We start from the raw sequence: 21,056 nt of genomic DNA, 5'->3' as shown, positions 1-21,056 counted from the left end.
CCATAGACTAAAGAATAACTCAGAAAAATAAGAATTTTTTTTTTTTTATCAGAGACAGAATATTCTACCTAGAAGTAAATTCTTCACTGATATTTCTTTACTGAAACCTTTATTTGACTTGTGATGAAGGATTTACTAAAAAGAAATCAGCTGTGGTGCACAGTGGCTGATCAACAGGGTTCTCTCTGACATCCAGAGCTGATGTGACTGAGATTATAGTGAGAACCTGGTATATCAGTGTCATTACCTTCTGAGAGTGTATCAGCTGCAGGAAAAGAATGCAGTGCCCTGTTGGCATGTAGGTGTAAATAAGGAGTGGGATGGAGAAAACAAAAGTTTAAATTTTGTATCTGTGTGCTCTGAGTAGATGTGTTATCTCCAAGGGACTGTTTCTGCTGTTGTTCTGATTTGTATTTGACATGCTAATTAGCACTGAGGATGTTTTCATTCATTAAGTGTATTCACTGTGAGAAGCTTAATTGATTTAAAGTACCTAGGTACTTTATCAATCTCCCTTCTGCTTAATTTCTAGGATTGATATATACTAAATAATAAATACCTGGTATTCCTCTCCTTTCCTATATTATCTACAAATATGTTCTGCAGATGAAGGATACAGTTAGCATATGATCTCCTCACAGTTATGAGGAAAAACTGCAGAAAACTTATATAGCCTCAAATGCAGGATTCTGCACTTACTCATTATGGGACAACCTAGTCAGGGCTAAGCAATAAATGATGTCACTCAGTTGTCATTTTCCATGTATTGCCATACTCAGGTAAGGCTATTCCCTGGGGACAAGTATACCCTGTTTTATCAGTGGCAGATGTGAGAATACATTGTCTCTCAAGCCAAACTACCGGGCAAGAAAAATATCTGGCAATTCAGGGAGGAGCACAGAAAAGGAAGAGGACTGTAGAAAAGATAAAGTAGGAGAAAATGCTTTATTTCTTCAAGGCATATTATCTTGACCTGGAAAAGTGATGCCTTTGTCTATATAAAGACAATTGCAACATGAAGTTTCCTGTTTGTGAGCATTTATCTTTACCTTTGGGGACCACTTTAGGAAGCAAGAGATTTATGGCAGCTGTAGGGTTTCTATTTCTGTCTCTGGCTTGGGGAACCATACCTTTCCACACAGATTTTACAGTGCCTTTACAAGGTTTGATCTTTGAAACAAGAAGCGTGGTTTCTTAAGCTACCTAAAAGTGTGCCTCTTTGTTTCCTATGTGCAATTCTTCAATTCTGTTTCCCAGTCCTTCAGTAGAGATGAGTAACATCTGCAGCTGCCTGCTCCTGTTTCACCTGCTACCTTTTCAGGCAATGATTAGTCACTTCTCACTCTGCTGTCCCAGAACAGGATTACAGAGGTACCTTTCAGAATGAGGTATCTTCACTGATCAAGGAGAGGCTCTCAGTACATTGGTGCAATCACCACCCAGACTTACAGAAGTGCTATGATGGATTATTCATCCTGAGAAACAGGAAGGCTGTCATATCTTCTCCATGGTGTCACTTCACCCTTCCTGAAGCAACAAAGGCCCTCATTTTGGGCTGGCAGACACTGATCTGTGCTACGGTCACACTGAGAGCTGTCTTTTCCCTGTGTGCAATCTCTCACCAAATAACTTAAGCAAAAAATACAACCTGGCTGTTGGATTCCAGCTGTCTCTCAGCTGCCTCTGTAATTCCTTTCCAGCCTTCCGACTACCATGGCACTTTGTAAAGTGGGTTTTTATTATGCAGACCTTGCATTCACTGGAAACTAGGCTGAACCTACAGCCTTACAGCAAAGGGCAGCCTGTCCTCTTTACCAGGACCCTGAGCTGCATCCAAAGTAAGAAGTGAAAGTGGGGGGAAAGCACCATCCACCCTGGGCATTTTTGCCAGTCAGCTCATAGGCTTCTGCAGAAGGAAACACAGCGTGCTGCCTCTCGTTAGCACAGTGGCAACAGCTCACTGCTGTGGGAGTGCCCAAAAAATGCTTCCTGTCTCCCATGGCAACCTCAGCCTTGCATGGAACAAATTGTGAGCAAATCCTGCTGTACTCATTCACGCTCTTTGAGATTTACCACTCACGCCTGCTGCAAAACCAACAGCAGAGAAACAACAGTGGAGCGCGCAGGCTCTGACTGATGCACGCTTTTATCTCCACAGTTGTTATTCTGTTGTTGCCTGTTCCTAGCAGTTGACTTTCTGTGCTGATATCATGTATAAATCTCTAGTTCCATTCAGGGGTGGAAGTTGTAGAGCAAGCACTAACTGGAAAAGAATTGGTGACTCATAAGCCTAAACGTCCTTCATATTTAGCAGGAATAAATATTGATGCTAGAGAGATTTAAATTTAATAATGGTTAAAAATTGCAGTGTGCTGATGGGGAAGTCAGTTCCTTGTGCACCCATGACTCCTATTGACTTTGGAGGTAGTTGCAGGGATGCACAGAAGTCGGTTTTAGCATTTCTGTATTCTGTACTCCCAGGGATTTCCAGGCAAGGGAAAAATGAGGAAGAGAATTGCCTTTGGAATTTTAATTTCATTCTTTAGGAGTAACTAACAAAGGGAAATATTTTGTTGTGGTGATACACTTTCCTTTTCATGAAGTTAAGATAACCAGAGTGACATAATTTAATCCTTATTTTGATCTACAAATTTTTTTTATCATGTAAGAAGAGGAAAGGACAGATCACTGGACATTGGTCAATGGCATACTGGATCAAATTCCACATGTGCATCCTGACCAAAACTATGCACTTTATCAGTGGGAGGTGTTAATACTTGCCCTTGTTTGTGAAGAGCAAGCTTAGGGTTGGTGAAGGACAACCAAAGACTGGTGCAGCTCCCCAGTCCATCTTCTTTCCTCACTCATTCCTGTCCCTGTTGTGATGCAATCTGGCAGCTCTCACATGTCCTTGCAACAAGGATGTACCACTTTAAGCTTTTTTCAAGAAAGGAAGGAAAACCTCAAATGATGATCTCAGACTTTCAAAGGAAGATGGAAAATATAATTTACTTTATAGTGATTTGTTTCATAAATTGCAAAGGTGATTATGCTTTTCAAAGGGATATCCTTTAAATCCCTGTTGTTCAAACCATGGGGTCCAGTCGTTGGGGGGGAAAGGTCCCAGAAGCTGTGTAAGTTATGCTTAAAAACTGTGACATTTGCATCCAATTTGAAGTAACCACTGGGAGGAAACTCATTAAGAATGAGTAGGGTATTTCTAAAACCATCAACTAGGGGATGCAGTTTGGCCCTGATTTAACTGTTGAATTTAAGAATATGCAGAAATTATATAAGCTCCATGCATTAAAAAGAGATGTGTCAAATCCTAAGGAGTACTTAGGCAGGAGGGCTCACCAGAGGAGCAGTAGGCAGTGGATCAGCTTATTTGCAGAGCTGGACAGCTTTTGCTCACAGTCCTGTGTCCCATCACTACCAAATATATTTTGTCTCATCCTTAAATCTTTCAGCAAAGAGTTGAGCTGCTTCTAGCATTGATCTGAAGCCCAAATGAGTTCTAATATAATATAAATAACAATAAAAGCCATAATAATTGCCATTTAACTTTCCTCTTATTATTAGCCACCAACAAAACCTACCATTCTCCCCTAAATTCTACATAAACAATCCAGTGCAGCCTTGAAACATAAACATCCACTGACAGCTGAAGCAGATTTCATTAGCCATTTCCTATATGATAAATATCCTGGCATTATTAATGTCCTGCTAAGTAAACATTGGCAGTGTTAAAATGAATACTTAAAAAAAAATCATTAGACACTACTATATTAACGTGAGTGGCAATATAGTTCATCTATCATAATCAAATACTTTCCTGTGGTCAAAATCATCCTGAGATGAATACTTATGCTGAATTTTTTCCTCACTTTAATATCAGTTTTCACATTATTGTGTCTACCTAAGCATTTTTTCGATATTCAAAATAGGAAGCAAAGACACGAATCTTCTTTTCACTTAGTTTTTCAACTGAATACAATCCATGTAACAGATTATAAGTATTCCCTGCCCTGAGTAGCATAAAGATAATATAAGACAGAGAAAAGGTATTGTCAAATCCCAAAAATAATGACTTTTAAAAAATGTTATTAATGATTTGTACCTTGGATACCATTATTTATACACTTCTACCATATTAAGCCAGTCTAAATTCCTGAAGTTAGACTAGCCTCACTACAACATATGCTTATGTCTCCTGTCTGCTAAGGCTTTCCTAGAAAGCCCCTTATTGTTTTTGCCATCATACACATGATAGAGCTTGTCCAGAGAAGGATGATGAAGCTGGTGAAGGATCTAGAGCACAAATCTGGAGCGGCTGAGGGAGCTGGAGGTGTTAAGCCTGGAGAGAAAGAGGCTTAGAGATCAACTCATTTCTCTCTACAGCTGAAAGGAAGGTGTAGCCAGATGGGGATCAGCCTCTTTTAAGCAACAAGTGATAAAACAGGAGGAAACAGCCTCAAGTTGGAGGCTTGGGCTGGATATTAGGAACAATTATTTTATTGAAAAGGTTACCAAGCATTGGAGCAGGCTGCCCAGGGAAGTGATTTAGTCACTATCCTTGGAAGTGTTCAAAAAACATATCGGTGTGGCACTTGGGAACAGGGTTTGGTGGTGGATGTGGGAGTGCTGGGTTAATTGTTGGACTCAGGGATCTCAGACATAATTTCCATAATGACTGTATGCTTCTCGGATTCTAGGTGATTTACCCATCCCTAAATATTTCACAGATAGAGAACTTACATTGTGCTTTGATGGAAATGAGTTACAAACCTTGTGAGTCCCATGGTGAGGTGGGTGGGGCTCTGTGGGGAGCACAAGAGGCGCGAGCAGCGGGTGATGCCGTGTGCCACTCCTCAGGTCCTCTGGCCAGCTTGTCTGGCATCTCCTCCTTCCCCAGCCCCCACAGGACTGGGAGATCTTTGCTGCATCCCAGGGGGCTGTGAGAATAAAGCCACTGTGAGTGTCTCAAATGCTATGAAGATACACAACAATGAAGAATTGTGCATACAGCCAAGTCCACACAGCACCCCTTAAATCCTACAGTTTACTCTGCCAAATGTGTCTCATATTTGTTAGGCTCCATCTGATATACATGTTGGTTAGCTTTGTTATTTTTAAGATATATAGTCATATTTAGAGTTTTTAGATATCTAGAGCTAATTTAGATTAGCTCTTGATATCAGAACCTACAGAGTTACGGGCAGTTCTGAGTAGCAGTATGACAGAAAAATGCAGGAGACTTTCAGGGTCTTTCCTGAAAGAGAAACTTTCAGAGAAACGACACTGAAAAAATCAAAATTGCTTCTCAGCATTTCAACCCCATTGAGTAACACCAAGACGAATTGTCTGAAAGAGGAACCTCATCTGGAAACTGCAGTTTGCAGAAAAATCTGTTTCTACAGACACTTTTGCTGACCTATGAAGCAGTCTCATATACAGCCCTCGTTTCTGGTAAAAGCTCAGTCTACCTCCATGAAAGGAATAGAAATTTTGCTCCTTACATTGACAGGAGTGTTGGAGTCTGAAATACAAACTTTGTGCCTTTGCTTTTAATGTTTAGTTCTGAGATCCAAGAAAACACTGAATTTCATATAACATGAAATTCATGAGCATGTTTTCATAGTGATACATGAAAACAAATGTTAAAGTTAGATAAGAGAGGTAGGTGTGTAGATTAGAAAGTTTCTTAAATCACTGGGTGAAAAAAGTAGTTTAGAGAACAAGAGACAATATGGAGGATTTAGAGTGTTGTCCCTTGTCCTTCTTCTTCCTTCTTCATGTTCTGCTCCTGGAGGTTTTTGGGTAATAGTTAGTAATTAGATAGAAAATGCCGCAGTGCATCACAGAGGTGATGAGTCATTGGGTCATTAAGAAAAATAATATACGTGTCTATTGTTAATTGGGTAAAAATAGGTATAAAGATAAAAGAACTGCGTAGTTCGGGGCCATTTTGTGTATCAGACATGAAGTGTGCCACAAGGCCTTGTTTGTACCATCAGAAGAAAGAAATGTACCAAATTGCAAAGATTAACCTTGTAACCAGCCTGAAGAAACCTGTTAACTTTTGTGAAGATCCTGCAATAAACACGAGAAACAAGATTCTAACGAGCTCGAGAGTTTACTTCAAATAATGAGAACTGAGATAAGTGGAACTCCCCACGAGGGAGGATCCCGGGAGAATTCAGCCCAGAGGAGGCTGGGGAATTAGAGAAGAACTGTATTCACAGAGAATTCAGCCCAGAGAAGGCTGGGGAACTATAGAAAGGCTGTATCTACAGAAAATTCAGCCCAGAGGAGGCTAAGAGACTATAGAGAGCTGTATTCACAGAGAATTGAGCCCAGAGAAGGCTGAGAGACAAAGAAAAGATATATCCACAGAGAACAGAGCCCAAAAGAGGCAAGGAAAAGAGAGACAGAGGTAACACAGGAGATAACTGGGATCTCTAAGAACTTCATAGGTTTGTAACAGACTAATTATCATGGCATTAGGCACAGTGGTAACCAACTCTCCCCATTCTGTACTTTCACCTTCCTGTTAGAAACCAAACGTTTGTTCTGTGACTAAAGCGTAATGAAATTGCCATTCTCTGGATAACATTTGCCAGGGCTGACCGGATGTTTGCCTTCTGTTAAACATGAATAAATATTGATAGGACTAATCTGAAAAATCACAGCTGCAGTAAAAAATAAACAGTATGACCCTGTTGTTAATGACTTATTGAAGATCAAGAACATTTATACAATTCAGTTATACCCTGCTTCCCTGTATGCCTTATTTCCTGCTGTTGCAAGAATCTTTTTCAGTTTTCCTTTACATTTTTTTCCTGATAAATCACAGTGAGAAGCAATAAAATATTTTGCAATAATATTAATTTGAAATTAAGTCTAGCAATAGCTCTGCTTTTCCTTCTCCAGGTCTTGTTCTTTCATTCACACCTGTTAATTTAATAGCCAGAATCATCCATCATGGTAAAATACAAGGAAGATAAAAGGACCAGCAAGACACCTCAAATTGCACTTGCTGCATCTGCAGGTGTTGTGGGATGCATTCCTTGGCTGAACTGGGACAGGCTGGTGTAGCTGTAGTGGAAGACTGGGAGGCTGCAGAAAGATGTGCTGTGAAACAAGCTGTAGAACCTTCCCCTTAGGAGTGCAGAAGGGTGGCATGGAGAGTCAGGACATGTATGCAGGAGATGAAGACGCAGTAGGAAGATGCTGCTTTTCTTGGAGAGGCCAGAAGTGCTGAGTTGCACTGGTTTGCCTCTGTGCTTCTCCATGCAGCTTCCTGACCCATCCAGGAGCATGCGCTGGCGCTGTGCCCCTCAGGAAGCTGACAGCAGAGCCAGATCACTGCAATGGAAGGTGTGTGGGAAACTTGCATGACAGCCTGGTAGTTTGCAGCAGGGACATCTCAAAATCAGGCAGCAAATTCCAGCCTGCTGTGTTTTCCTGCATCCCTGGCCAAGGCTGGGACACGCTGCTTCATGCAGAGGCAATGTGATGTTGGCGGGACTGATTGGGCAATATCTTTCTGACAGACAATGCTGTCTTACCAACAAACTTTTATTTGGAAAGGAAAACTATATTTTGGCACAGTGACCTTGAAGGATTGCCAAGGTCTGAGGGGAAATCTGCATTTTGGGATCCTGTGAACCCTCAGGTTTTGTGGCAGAAGTGACAGGAGCTCTCCATAAGGATTGGCTGTTACAAGAATTGACACAGATCAGGGCTCTCCCTTTGGAGAACCTTCTCCATTAGTTCCTATTAGCTTAACAATACCCAACTCCTTCTAGGATTGAATTAGTTATTTTTATATATTCAAACTCATGATTTATCTCTGGTAATAAGAAGTGCTAGGGTTTGCAACCTCATCCTAACACTCTTGTATCAGCACTGAAATGAAATAATAACTGCATGTTATTACACACAAATACTTGTAGTATAAATTGCTTAAACAGAATGTGATGTTTGCCATTTCTGAATCTGGACATAATGAATTCTCTTGTTTTGATATTATTCAAGCAAAGAATTAATCAGTTAGCCTTTGATGGGAAAGGAGTATTTTTCTCTTCATTTTAGGTTTCTGTTTTCTAAGAAAAGGTACTGAAAACACTTAGAAGTACTGCTTAACAATGCAAATGAGCACATTTACTTTGCTAACAGAGTGTTTCTATTATTAAATGGAAAAAAAAAAGAGAATACCATTTTTGAAAAGCTATGAGAAAGCTACGATGTTTGACACCTACAGACTTCTGTGGTTGATTAAAAAAAAAAAATGTTCTTGCTTCACTCATTTCCGCTCCTTATTTGTGTGCACAGGCCCCAGCTGACTGTGGCTCAGATAAAATGTTATCAAATGTCACTTCCATTACATTCCTGGTACATGTATAATATGAGAATTTACAGAAACTAATTGGGCTGATTTCCAGGTGATTATCCCATTTTCCTGACACTGGATCTGTTTCATAGTAACTACTTTTTACTTGTGGGAGTGCCTTTGCTGAACCTGGGCCAAAACCAATCTGCTCTTCCTTCATTGTGTCCATACATCTTGGCTTTTGCATTATTCACATAATCACCTCTTTGGGAATTCATCCCAATCACATTCTTTTTTTGTAGATAAGGCATGCATCAGTTTATCTATTTGCTGACTTTGGATAAGTCATAAGCTTTGGCAGCAGAAAACCTATCTCCTCAACTTACATGGTCCAGCAATAATCCATGAACTAAAAATTTATTTAAGTCTAGCTTCTACTGATTAAAGATGCTATTAAGCTATACATCACACTGAGCACCATTTTTAATATTACTGAGGTGTTTTAGTCATATACATGAAAGTAAGAAATTAAGTGCAGGAGCTGATTCTTTATTTCTCAGAGAAATATTTCGTTGACCTCCACTTGTCCTTGGCTTTCTTTTAGTTTCTTCTCCAGGGTGTCTCAAATGCCTGTACTTGTAATTGTGACTGAATTGTGAAAGTAGCAGGCTTTCCAAATTGTAACCAACCACATTAGTCTTGGAAATCCAACTCTTTGGCAGTTATGCTTGGATTTATGCCACATCTAACAGCCCACGCTAGATCAATTCCACTTTACTCAAGGTTAGCCTACTGTGGAAACACCCTGATTGGGTCAGGGTCAATTTAAACCCCCAATATTGTCAGGAGCATGCTGACACCCACATCAAATCCCATCCACAGGCTGGACTGCTCAGGAATCTCAGAACACTCAAATCTGTTGACTTAGCCTAGAAATTGCTGTCTCTTGAAAAATGAAGAGCAAAGACAAACTTTAGTTTTCTGCATCTTCATGTCTTCCCATGTAGCCACATTGATATCAAAGCTGTGAGGAAGCAGATCAATGCAAGGGATAAAGAATACCTTTTATCAATGCATTAAATAGTATTATCTCACAATGGAGACCACTTCATGATCTTAAGTAACACTTTGGAGCCTTTGGTGCTTTGGAGCCTTTTTCATCTAAGCAAATGCAGAACACTAAGCACCCAAGAAGCTCAGAAACTGCTTTCCTGAGCAGTGGTCTCCTTCATCTGCTCCTAGCTGGATATCCATGCACTAAAAACACAGATGGAACTTGGGTTAGCTGTTAAGTATCTTCATTAACAATACCCAACCAACTCCCCTCCAGTTATGTTAGATGAGAGCTTACAGTTATGTTATCCAGGAGGTAACATCCAGCCAACACCCAGCACTTCTTAAAATCATGCTTAAAAGACACACACACGTAAAAATAGAGAGGTTTATATGATAGTTTTTATGTTGCTCTTGCATTGTAAGAGAAGACATCAGACACTTTAAATTACATTGCCAGCAAACAGGTAAAATATTGTTTCTGACTTTATAGGGAAAGTTTTTACACCCAAATGTTATTCCTGTTCAATACAAAACTTGTACTGCTGTCAGCAGGAAAAGGACTGGTACAGTGAATCTAGCTGTTTTTTAATTAACCATGCTAATTAACTTATAAGATGGAAAAATGAACCATCCAAATATAAGTAATTGCTTAAACTGTGTAAGCAAATATTGATCCATAGATTTATTTATTTTTCTTTTCATTCTTGTGTCTCAGTGTCAGACTAAGTTTAGTCAAAATAAATTAAAGAATTGCATTTTTCAAAAGACCATCATCTGTGTGAAGACCGTCATTTTTACTGCTCAGCAGCCAGTTGCGGACAGATTTTCCAAATATGAAGTGTGGACTAATGTTGGGTATGATTGGAGGTTTGGTGTTTTGAGAGGATTGGGACTTGCCTTTAGTGTATGCAGAGCTCAATCTTTATCCCCAGACACTGTTTTCTGGGGTTGCAATAAAATAACTGTGTGGGTAGAAGAACCGGAAGCAAATAGAAAAGACACCTTCAAATCACCTTTGTGAACTGCATTAGGGGAAGAACCCTGCTCCAAGGCAATTTTATGTGTCCTGGATGGAATTTTTTCTACCTGTATGGAGTAAACACTGTAGAAGCCACTCATCTTTCCTTAGTTTTCAGGGTTTCCATACACAGAGATATGGTTCATTAATTCTCTGTGATTAATTCATCATATGACCTGACATATGAGTTGGGGACCAAGGGAGTAAGGTGGTCCTGATGTGCATCTTGGAATGAGCCCTCTTGCAAGATGAGATGCACAGAGAGAGGGTGTTAGGTGATGAAGATCACAGGTCATACTTACAGCAGTTTGAGTCTGGGGATAATGCAACAGAGTTCTGAAGCTTAAAGGCTGAAACTGTGGGACTGCTGAGAAACTTTTCTCTGAGGAACTCTGGCGTGTAAGCAAGTATTGGCTCACACCTTATGATCGATCACACAAGCACTGCTTCCTCCTTCCCTGCCACAACTAAACTCTGAGATGAGATTGGGAGCTGTTTTTCTGTAGTGTGCTTTTTACTTTGGTTTGTATTTACTCTCCACATCCCTCACAGGCACACTCTCAGGTGTACGCCTCAGCACACGCCTCTGCAAACATACAGCTTAAGCAGAAGAGGTTTGTTTCACGTGAGACACTCAGAGCTGACCCTGCAGCATCACCTGCAGCCACAGTGACACTGGTGAATGAGGCAGACACTGTTCTTTCAACATCCTGCGGGTGCATCCCGCTCCCCTACACCACCAGCAGCTGCTTGTGTGTCTTCAGAGCTCACCTTTCATCAGTCCTTGGCCCTCCCAAATCTGACGTGCCCCACACCATTTAAGAAAGATGTGAAGCTCCTTGAAAGTGTCCAGAGGAGGGCAACAAAGCTGGTTGTAAAACTGGATGGCATGTCCTGTAAGGAGTTGCTGAGGACTCTGGGCTTGTCTGGTTTGAAGAGAAGAAGGCTGAGGGGTGGCCCCATCACAGCTTCCTGAGGAGAGGGATAGGAAGGTGCTGAACTCTTCCTGTGCACTGGGCTTGTGTGCTAAAGTTTTGATAGTGGGGGAAGCTGCAGGTGGGTTTCTGAGAAGCTGCCAGAAGATTTTCCCATGCCCATCTGTGGAATGTCTACCACCCAGAGTGTTAGCACCTCTGGGATAATGTACTTAATAGGGTGGGAAATAAACTGCTGCACAGCAGTCAGAGAGAGGAGTGAGAATACGTGAGTGAAACTGCCCTGCAGACACCTGGCTCAGTGAGGAAGAAGGGGAATAAGGTGATCCAGATGCTGCAGCAGAGATTCCCCTTCAGGCCACTGTGCAGCCCATGGTGAGGCAGCTGTGCCCCTGAGCCGACGCAGGGCCATGGGAGAGCAGACATCCATCTGCAGCCCGTGGAGGAGCCCACACCAGAGCAGATGCATGCCCAAATGAGGCTCTGTGGGAACCCCACACTGGAGCAGGCTCCTTGCAGGACCTGTGGCACCATGAAGAAAGGAGACTAAACTGGAGATTTGCTGTCAGGGCCTGTGACCCCACGAGGGACCCATGCCAGAGCAACCTGTTCCTAAAGGACTCTGCTCCATGGGAGTGTCCCACACTGGAACAATTCACGAGGAACTGCAGCCCATGGGAAGGACTCATGTTGGAAAAGTTTGTGAAAGATTGTCTCATGTGGGAGGTACCTCATGCTGGAGCAAGAGAAGGGAGTGAGTTCTCCTGAGGAGGAAGCAGAGGCAGAGACAATTTGTAATGAACTGATCAGAGATGCCATTCTCCATCCCCTTCTCTGTTGGAGGAGAAAAAAGAGCAGTTAGGAGTCAAGCTGAGATGAGGAAGAAGGAAGGAGTAGGGATGAAAGTGTTTTAAGATTTTAGTTTATTCCTCATTATCCTACTCTAATTTGATTTCTAATAAATTAAACTAATTTCCCTAAATCAAGTCTGTTTTACCCATGAAGGTAACTGAAGTGAGTGATCTCTCCCTGCCCTTATCTCAACCATGAGACTTTGGTTATGCTCTCTCTCCCTGTCTAGCTGTGGAGGGGACTGGCAGAGAGGCTTTGGTGAGTGCCTGGAGTTCAGCCAGGGTCAGCCCACCACACCTGGAATCCAGTGACAGAACATGTGGAAATGGTTCAAAACCATTTTTGGGGGGGAGTTGCTGACTGAATATTAGAAAGATTTCTATACCAAGAGTGTGGTCCAACGCTGGAAGAGGCTTCCTTGAGAGGTGCCCAAGGCCTCAAGCTTGTCAGTGTTAATTTAAGAGGTCTTTGGACAATGCCTTAAACAACATACTTTAACTCTTGTTCAGCCCTGAAGTGGTCAGGCTGGACTAGACAGTCACTGTAGTTCCCTTCCAAGTGAATAGGTCTGTTCTGACAGATACAATCTCTGCTTCAAAAATCTTAGAAGTGACATAGTGTAAAACTGCAAGAAAAGGAGTATCTGCATCACAGAATGAATGAAGTCCACATCAAGACTCACAAAGGAATATATACTCTTTTAATTATTTCTCTGTTACTGTCTAGCAATTGCTCCTTGATAGGAGCAATTATGCAACAATAATGGCTTTGCTAACAATTACAGTTCAAATCAGTGAAGATGAAGAAAATAGTTTTACTGCAAAAGACACTCAAAATCTAGTCAGGATTGTATTTTTAATTTTTAAATGAAGACCATTTTCTGCTGCATTCATTTGGACTGTTTCCTGCCATTGAACAGTCTCTCAAATCCTACAAAGTTCTGTTGAAAATAAAAAAAAGTTCAACCAAAGCCCCCCAAATCAAACCAAACTAACTCAGCAACTGACCTGTTACCTCTAAAACTATTAAAGGTGACATACAACACACATCTCTTGACAACCCCACACCATTCTCTGTTGCTAAATATGTGTAATATATATATATATAAAATAATCTCTGCTAAGGAATCTTTGACACTTTCTTTTTTTTTCTCTTCATATTTGCAACCTCTGCTCTGAAGAGACTTTGTGAAAATTTGCTCAGCTTGCAGGAAGAAAATGCATGAGTTGATAAAAGCTAAAAATAACTCAGCAGAAGGCTGCCCAATAAGTTAGATTTAGGTTGAGTCATGGAAAAGCCTAAGAGTATTGTCAGCATCTGAGTTATACTGCTTTCTACTTCATTTGGACATGCTTGTGAAGTGTGTGAAACAATCTCGTGAAAAGCAGTCATTGAATGTATTGATATTGCCATAGATCCTTCAAGAAATTGGGGACACTTATACTTCCTTTTGGGAATTAATTGTGCTGTGTCTTGCAGGAACTGAAAAGAAAATAAAACTGAAAAAAAATATCAAACATCTTTTGAATTTCTTCCATCTCACAGTAAGGTACTTTGGGAATAAGGGTGAAGCAGTAAATATTCTAATTTTCTAGTAAGACCTTTTACTCTGACTCATATGCCCTTTCTATGGATGAGAGAGGACTAGAAAACAGAAGATAGATACCATATAGATAGTGCAAAATAGAACTGTAGTAAGCAAAACTATCTGTAATACTGTTTTCAGAAACCAGTTATTTGTGATTTATTTCTAAATGGAAAATTGTACTCAGTGTGTTTCTACAAGGGGCTGTTTTCTATCTTGTACTGTTGTCATGTATCTTCTGCAATAAAAAATACTAAACCTCCAATCTCAGTGGCCAGAAGAGGCTACAGGTGTGATGGAGAACAAGAATAAAGATGCAGACGATCTTGCCAAAGTAAATATGATGCTATTTAAAAACAGAGAAGTGCTGCGTTTTGAACTTTGGAGTCATCCCCCAGGAACAGTCTACAGCATACATCTAGGATTATAAGCATACACTGAGGGGAATAAATAATCAGGAAGCTGCAAAAATCAGTTTCTTTGAGCTAGACTGCATCCTTAACTGCACACAAGATGACAATCCCCTGATGTTGGGGGGGGGGGAAGGGAAAGATAAGCTTATTTCTCATTAGGATCTATGATAAATAGACTATCTACTGAACCTTCAGATAAGTGCAGAAATGCTCTTTCCATCATGACAGCATAGACAGAAGGTGGTAGACTAATTGTCAAGCTTCCAAAAGAAAGCTGTGAAAAAAATCCCATTGTTTACAACCAGAGACCTAGAAAACATGAACTTGTAAGATAAGTTTGAGACAGATGGGGCTTTTACCCTAAAGAAGAGAAAACTCAGGTGTAATGTAACAGTCTTCAGTTATGTAGAGACTGCTACAAGGGGGAAAAAATTGTATTTTCTGTGTCTGTGGAAGACAGAAAAAGAAGTGATGGGAACAGAATCAGGAACAGAAAATTAAGCTGAACTTTCAGCACAGGGGTGTTGGTCAGTCCCATACTGAAAAGAATGAAGGCTTGGAATGGATGAGAAAGAGAAGCCATGGTGATTTCATCTCTGAAGACATTTGAACAACCAGATGAGGAAAACCTATGCCTATGCTATGAAGAAAGGGTGTGGAGAGAACACCATCATGTAACTTCCTTTATGGGAATTGATTTTTTGTGGTAAAATAATAAATTATGGGATACCAAGCATTTCAGCTGGAATTGACCATTCTTACTCCAAAGAGTTTGCAGCAATAACAAAGGAAATGAAGAGGCAACCTGGGTTAAATAGGGCAAGGCTGTGCAACTCTTGGGTCATTTAGGGCAAATTACAGTTGTGAGAGGTCAACACTGGCTTTTTCTTGAAAATTCTGTGGTAGAAAATGGTTTTAAGAGGAAGCGGAGAAGGAAGAAATTAGAGGTCTAAAGAACCTATTTAAAATTAATATTCCACAAGTTCTACCAAGATGGAAATCCCAGGAAAGTCCCCACCTCTGAGCCTACAAAGTCAGCCTTTCACCAAATGTATTCAGTGTAGGGATCTCAGCATGCTGTAATCTAGGATGAGCATCTATCACAGGCATATTGAAGCTGCGGTTTCCTGAAGAGCTGTGCTGAATTACTGGTTTCTCACAACCAAAAGGGAGAGATTTTGTGGCCATCCATCTCTGGCCTCCACCCAATGCTGTGTTGGTTCTGCTTTGCAGCGCCATCTCTGAGGGCTGACACAGCAGAAAGCTGCTGGGGTTTATGCTGTGATGGTTTTGAGCAGACTGTTGAGTTAACAAGGTCACAGGAGGAGGTCTGCTAAGTGCCAACCCAACATAAGCAGTTAAAAGCATGAAGCCAAGCTGGGAGAATGGGGCAGCTGCTTCAGGACCTCCTTCCAAATCAGTGACTGATTAGGTTGGCTCAGCAAGTCTTGTGGAAACCATGGCTTTGCTTCCAGGTTGAGAAGCTCTTTTTGCAGCTTGTAAGAAAGCCAGAGGAATAAGAAAAAAAAAAAAAACAAACAAAAAAAAAAGAGAGAAAAAAAAAGAGGGAAGTCACTAAGAAGGCTTATGTTGTTATAAAATAGGTAATGCAAGGGGAAGAAGAAAAAATAGATTGGGAGCTAGCTGGACAGGAAGATGGAAATGTGCCCTTGATTTGACGTTCTTTGTTGTAGTCCCTTAACTGCATGGTCATGACTTGGCAGCTGTTCAGGCTCCAGAAGGCATTGTACAAGTCCCTGATAGGAGGGGTTTCCTCTGATGAGCTGGCCATTGTGACTTTACAAGAAATTGTACAGTACTTCCTCTCGTCCATTAGAAACCACTATTTTCTGAATGAATTTTCTCCTCTTTTGTTTTTAACAGTTTAACCCTTAACCTTTCTGACTCATGTTTTCTATTCTGGTGTAGTGTGCAGCCTGAGGTGAAAATGGGGACAGCCCACACAAATGAGACTCTCCTGCTCGTGGTCTGACAGGGAAACCAAGCGTTGCACAGAACAGTGGTTCTGCTGAAGAGCACTTTTCAGACCTAGGAGTGTGGTATGAGCAAAAAAAAATAGCCTCTCTTGCAAGTCAAATGAGGAAAGTCAGGCAGCTATTGAACTTCTGGGTGATTCATCTGTACTCTCCAATTTGTATTAATTGCTAAACTGTGAAGATGTGGTGTGGGCAACAAGGGTAAAATGGTATAATTAGGGAAATGACCCTTTCACAATTAGTGGAATGAATTCATCTGAAGATGAGAAAGAGGACCAAGTAGTTATTGCAGTGGTCAGATATACTGGACTAAATTCAGACATAGAAATGCATCTTACATTAGAGTACCTGCTGGGAAAGAAGCTCTTTCTGCCCAAGCCAAGCACAGGATATTGTGAAATACAGAAATTCATGTGGCATTAAAAAAACCCAAGTAGGGACAGAAAGGGGATGTTCAAAGTTAGAGTTCCCCTTGGGGTCACTAGTAAGCACTCTGAAATTAGATTGGAAATTAAGGCTACAGTGCCTTAGAAAGGGTCTACCTTGGGTTATGAAAGGCCTTTGAGTATTACCTTGTGTAATCAGCATAAAAGTCCCAGTATGTGAAAAGCAGTGGCTTTTACCTTCCCTCATGCCTATGTTCAAAAGGGAATAAGAAGGAGATATTTCTCACTCACCCATCATAATGGATGGCACTGAGAATCCTGAGCATTGCCTGAAGAGACGGAATCTTCCCAAGACCCTCTCAGGAGATACCTGGTCTCAGTAAACTCCCTAGGGTCCCATTCCAAGTGGCTTACTGCCAAAAGGATGAATCATTATGTGACAGAAAGACCAAGGGGATGCTTGATTTCAGAATCAGGTTACGGAATCAGTTCTCTTTCCCCAAATATGGAAAATACATTTTTTTTCCATAAAAAAGTAAAATATATCTTAAATAAATAAATAAATAAGTATGTTTACTTATACATTTTCTGTATAAAGGTGGAAAATATTTGTAAAGTCTGTGACCTCCCTCACTGTTGTCCCACAATGTTATTAAAGCTCTGTGTTGATCTGGTCCTTGGACCAAACAGATTTTTGGCAGGAAGGAAGAATCACCTACTAAAGATGTTGGAAACAGGACTAAGACCTTTAAGTGAACTGATGGCTGAATCCAGGCCAAGAGGCTGGTGCATGGATCTGACAGGTAGAGACAACTCTTTCTGCTAAAACATCCTTTTGCTCTCAGAAAGGGATTAGAGCTCTGAGTCCCTCTCTTTAAAATGTCACACAACAGCCAGGATGAAAAGGCAGCATAAAACCTCTCCTGTAACACCAACGAGACTTTCAAAAGCAATTTGATATGTGAATTACTGCTACTTCAGCTTGTCAGGCTGATATCACCTTGGTCCCTCTCGGTCCATCCATCTGAGCTGACTTCTTGTCCCTCGTCTATGGGAAATGATTCATCCCGTGCCTGTGAAGTGCCCACTGCTCTCCTGGGGCTCATAAAGGTTACTTGTGTCTAAATCACACCACCATTGGACTGGGTGGCTGCAGTTCCTTCAGAATGATGGGAAGAGAGAGCAGGAAGTAGAATATTTTAATAGATGCTATAGAACATATCAATATTTTTCAAGCAAATCATATACCTTCGCACATTTTTTTTTTTTGTTTCCCATCTTAGAATATTTTAGGTTATGTTTGTGATCTAATTTTGCCTTTTCTTTTGTTTCTGTTCTCTATTTGTCTGCTGTCACTTTTCAGTGAGGCACAGTGATGCTCCACCTGTCTAATCATAACAAGGCCTAAGATTTCACCCTCTTCTAGATTATATTCTTCAAAGGAGGAGAAGATAAACTACAAAAAGTATGGACATTTCTCTTAGCACATCAAGTCCTTCAGCTGCTACTGTGGTTTTAATTTTGAGCAGTGCTATATGCTATATGACTTTAGTCAGTGAAGTGGAGCTATCATTTATCAGAAGGAAAAAAAAATCCTGAAAAAAATGCATCTTTTCACTCAGTTCAGTCTCTGACATGTATATTTGAGTCATAGCTTGTCAGAGTGATGAACAAGGTACAGTCATGTCATTTTCTCCTCACAGAGCATCCTTCTATGAGTTTCAAAGTTCTTTACCAATTGTCCTTCAGTCAGTAAGTAGATGGTCAAGTTGTGCTCCATTGCTGGTTCAATGCTTCTGCAAAATCAAGTGGATCCAGGGTACCAGTGAATAAAAATGTCTGGGTGAGGGACAGCACAGGGCAGTCAATCAGTAATGTTTGAGTGCTCACATGGTATGTAGCATGATCTGGAAATGTGCCAAACTGCGCTAGCTCAAGTGATGCCTGGGGGGTAGCATATGCTCCAGATTTTCCAATAGGCTGCACAGACAAGACTGCCCTGGATTTAGCCCCTTGTAGTGCCCTGTACATGGTAGACTTTGCACCTGCAAACCCTGATGTTTCACTGAAGGAAGTTGATACACAGTCTTTGTTTCACATTATGAACATGTTACATTAGTTCAAAGAACTGGAAAAAAACCCACATCCAAAATGACACGTTTGTAGGCTACACAGGGCAAAGTTCTGTATAGTTCAGCTGTGGCCACTCGGCCACATGTCTTGGCTTAGGGCAAATTTGGGAGAGAACCTCTAAAAGAGTCACCCCAGAACATACAATGTTCCTTGCTCATCTTTTATTTAACAAATAAATAGCCAGAGAAGTGCAGTGCAATATTATGCCTCATTATTACCACTTTGCACAACCCCGTAGGTGCAAAAGGAAAGGTTTTAAAATCCATCAATCTATGACTGCTGCCTCCTGGTAAAGTAATCCCCTGTTGCCTTCAAGCAGCTTCACCGCTGAACTGTGCTAGAAGGAAAAGCACCTGGCTGTGTAATGATACCCCACTGGCCTCACTGAAGTTGCTCCTGGTTAACAGAACTCCATGGGAGATGAGACTTCAATCCCCATGATTCAGGTCAAGATGAAAATGAATAGAACTTAATGGAATATACTGCCTAGGCTTCTCCCAGTGGGAGAAAGTACAGCTTCTTTTCATCCAAGCAAGTAGCTGTTGCACAGCAGTAAAGTGGACTCTAGTAAGACTGTGGATGTGGGACTGGATCCAAAGGGTTTGAGTGCCAGACATTGGCTGCACCTCTTTTGAGATAGTTTGTAGTCAGCAAGGAGGCAAAGTTTTGTTTCAGTAAATTAGACAAATCCCTGGAAAGTCAGGAGTTACCCTATTTTGCATACAGCTGGCAAGTACTCATCTGTAGCTCCAGATGTGCAATCTCACAATGCCTGGATTTATGGAGGAAGACTCTGGCTGCCATGTCCAGCTCTGTTAGCACAGGCATAATATGGGGAAATACTTTGACCTGAGAAATGCAGGAGGGTCTTGAACTTTGTATCTTCTTGTCACTCCTTTTTCTTCTCCAGATTCTGAGTTTGGCTATACTACAACCAAGGAGCACCCCAATCTCACAGTGAGAAGGTGCTTTGGGAGAACTGCAGAACAGGAAAAGGAAATCACACAGGCACCAGCAATTATGAAGGTTCAATGTATTTAAATGATTTGATTTGATGCAGGAACTGGGAGGAAATATAACAGAAAGTAGAGAAGAAAACAAGCAAGTTTTTCTTTTAAAGCCATTGTGATTTAATTGACAGGGCTACTGGCTGCAATAATGTGGTGCATGTGCTGCTGTTACCAAGGGCTGTTATGCTATGAGCACGACAAAAAACACTGCAAAAAGAGGCTCAATGGCATAAACCTGGTCAAATGAGGAAAACAAAATCAACCCCTTAATTGTGCAGTTTTGGGCAGGAAAATTGCATTCCATTGTTTGGGTTTTTTAAAGGTGATTTGGATGAAAAACACTAGGTTGTGTCTTTGGGGTGTTTTCCTTCTTTGTAGCATTTTAAAGTTACTTAAATAATTTTACATTTCCACCCCCCAGGTTTTACTATATATTAAACAGTGGGATTGTGAACTTCAGTTTCCTCTTTGCTTTTTTTGACTTTGTCTGGGGTGTATTTGGTTTTCTGCATTAATTTCTTTGTGTGTCATTGCATAATACATTGGTTATTTTGGAAAAGTCAGATTATGAGCTGATTGCTTGTTTGCCACTACATCACTTGTGCCAGCAAAACTTGTTCTGGAGGTCACAAAATAGTATACCTTACTGGAATAAGGCTCCATAAAAAAAAAAAAAAAAAATTCATCTCCTCTTTTTCAAGTAATTGCATCCTTAGAATAACAGCTAACACCTTAATGAAGGAGCTGAGCTTTTAAAAGAGATTTCTTTCTCTCCAGGGTATAAAGTGGCCATTTACAGTAGGTAGCTGCTGAATAACATTTCGTGTTTGACTGATTTTTCCCGTTTTCCTTGGAAATACATGTTTCCTTTTTGCTCAGGGCTGTGTAGGATATTCTCTCATACACATGTATCCCTAGGAATAGTGCCTATGAATCTTCCAGCTCAGCCTGTGAGCTCAGACCATAAAACATCCTTCTCAGAACACGAGGGGTTAAGCCCTGGCCATAACTAATATGAGATATAGAATGACTCTGTGTTGAGGGCACGGACCAGATTCAGTTCCCTCTTCTGATGTGGTCTCTGAATGAAGTTATCAGCTGCTGTCAAAGAAAAAAGGCAAACCCATTCCTTCTTTTCTTAACTCCCCCTTCTGCACCTGAGACTTTCCTGCTCTTTACATGCTTTGGTGCTCAGCTGATGTTTGGTTAAGCCAGTCAACTCACGCAGAAAAATATTCACACTTTTCCCATGTTAGCTGTCTGCCAGGCTTGTGAGATGAATTGAATTCAGGAAATGGTCTGATGATCATCAGCTCTGGCAAAGGAGAGGAAGATG

General features: G+C 40.9%; 1 long non-coding RNA gene across 1 annotated transcript in view; it reads left to right on the top strand.

Annotated features, from left to right (window-relative positions):
• The window catches only part of LOC131576341 (uncharacterized), a 155,614-nt gene extending 135,454 nt beyond the window's left edge, over window positions 1-20,160 (top strand). Inside the window, exon 7 of the long non-coding RNA XR_009276959.1 lies at window positions 19,621-20,160. This is a non-coding gene — a long non-coding RNA (uncharacterized LOC131576341). The remainder of the gene's footprint in view (window positions 1-19,620) is intronic.
• Window positions 20,161-21,056: the final 896 nt, after the last annotated feature.

The sequence above is a fragment of the Poecile atricapillus genome, chromosome 2, assembly GCF_030490865.1.
Source record: "Poecile atricapillus isolate bPoeAtr1 chromosome 2, bPoeAtr1.hap1, whole genome shotgun sequence".
In the NCBI taxonomy this organism is placed as follows: domain Eukaryota; kingdom Metazoa; phylum Chordata; class Aves; order Passeriformes; family Paridae; genus Poecile; species Poecile atricapillus.
The sequence above is the reverse complement of the archived record's forward strand: the minus strand, read 5'-3'. Positions and strand labels throughout refer to the sequence as shown.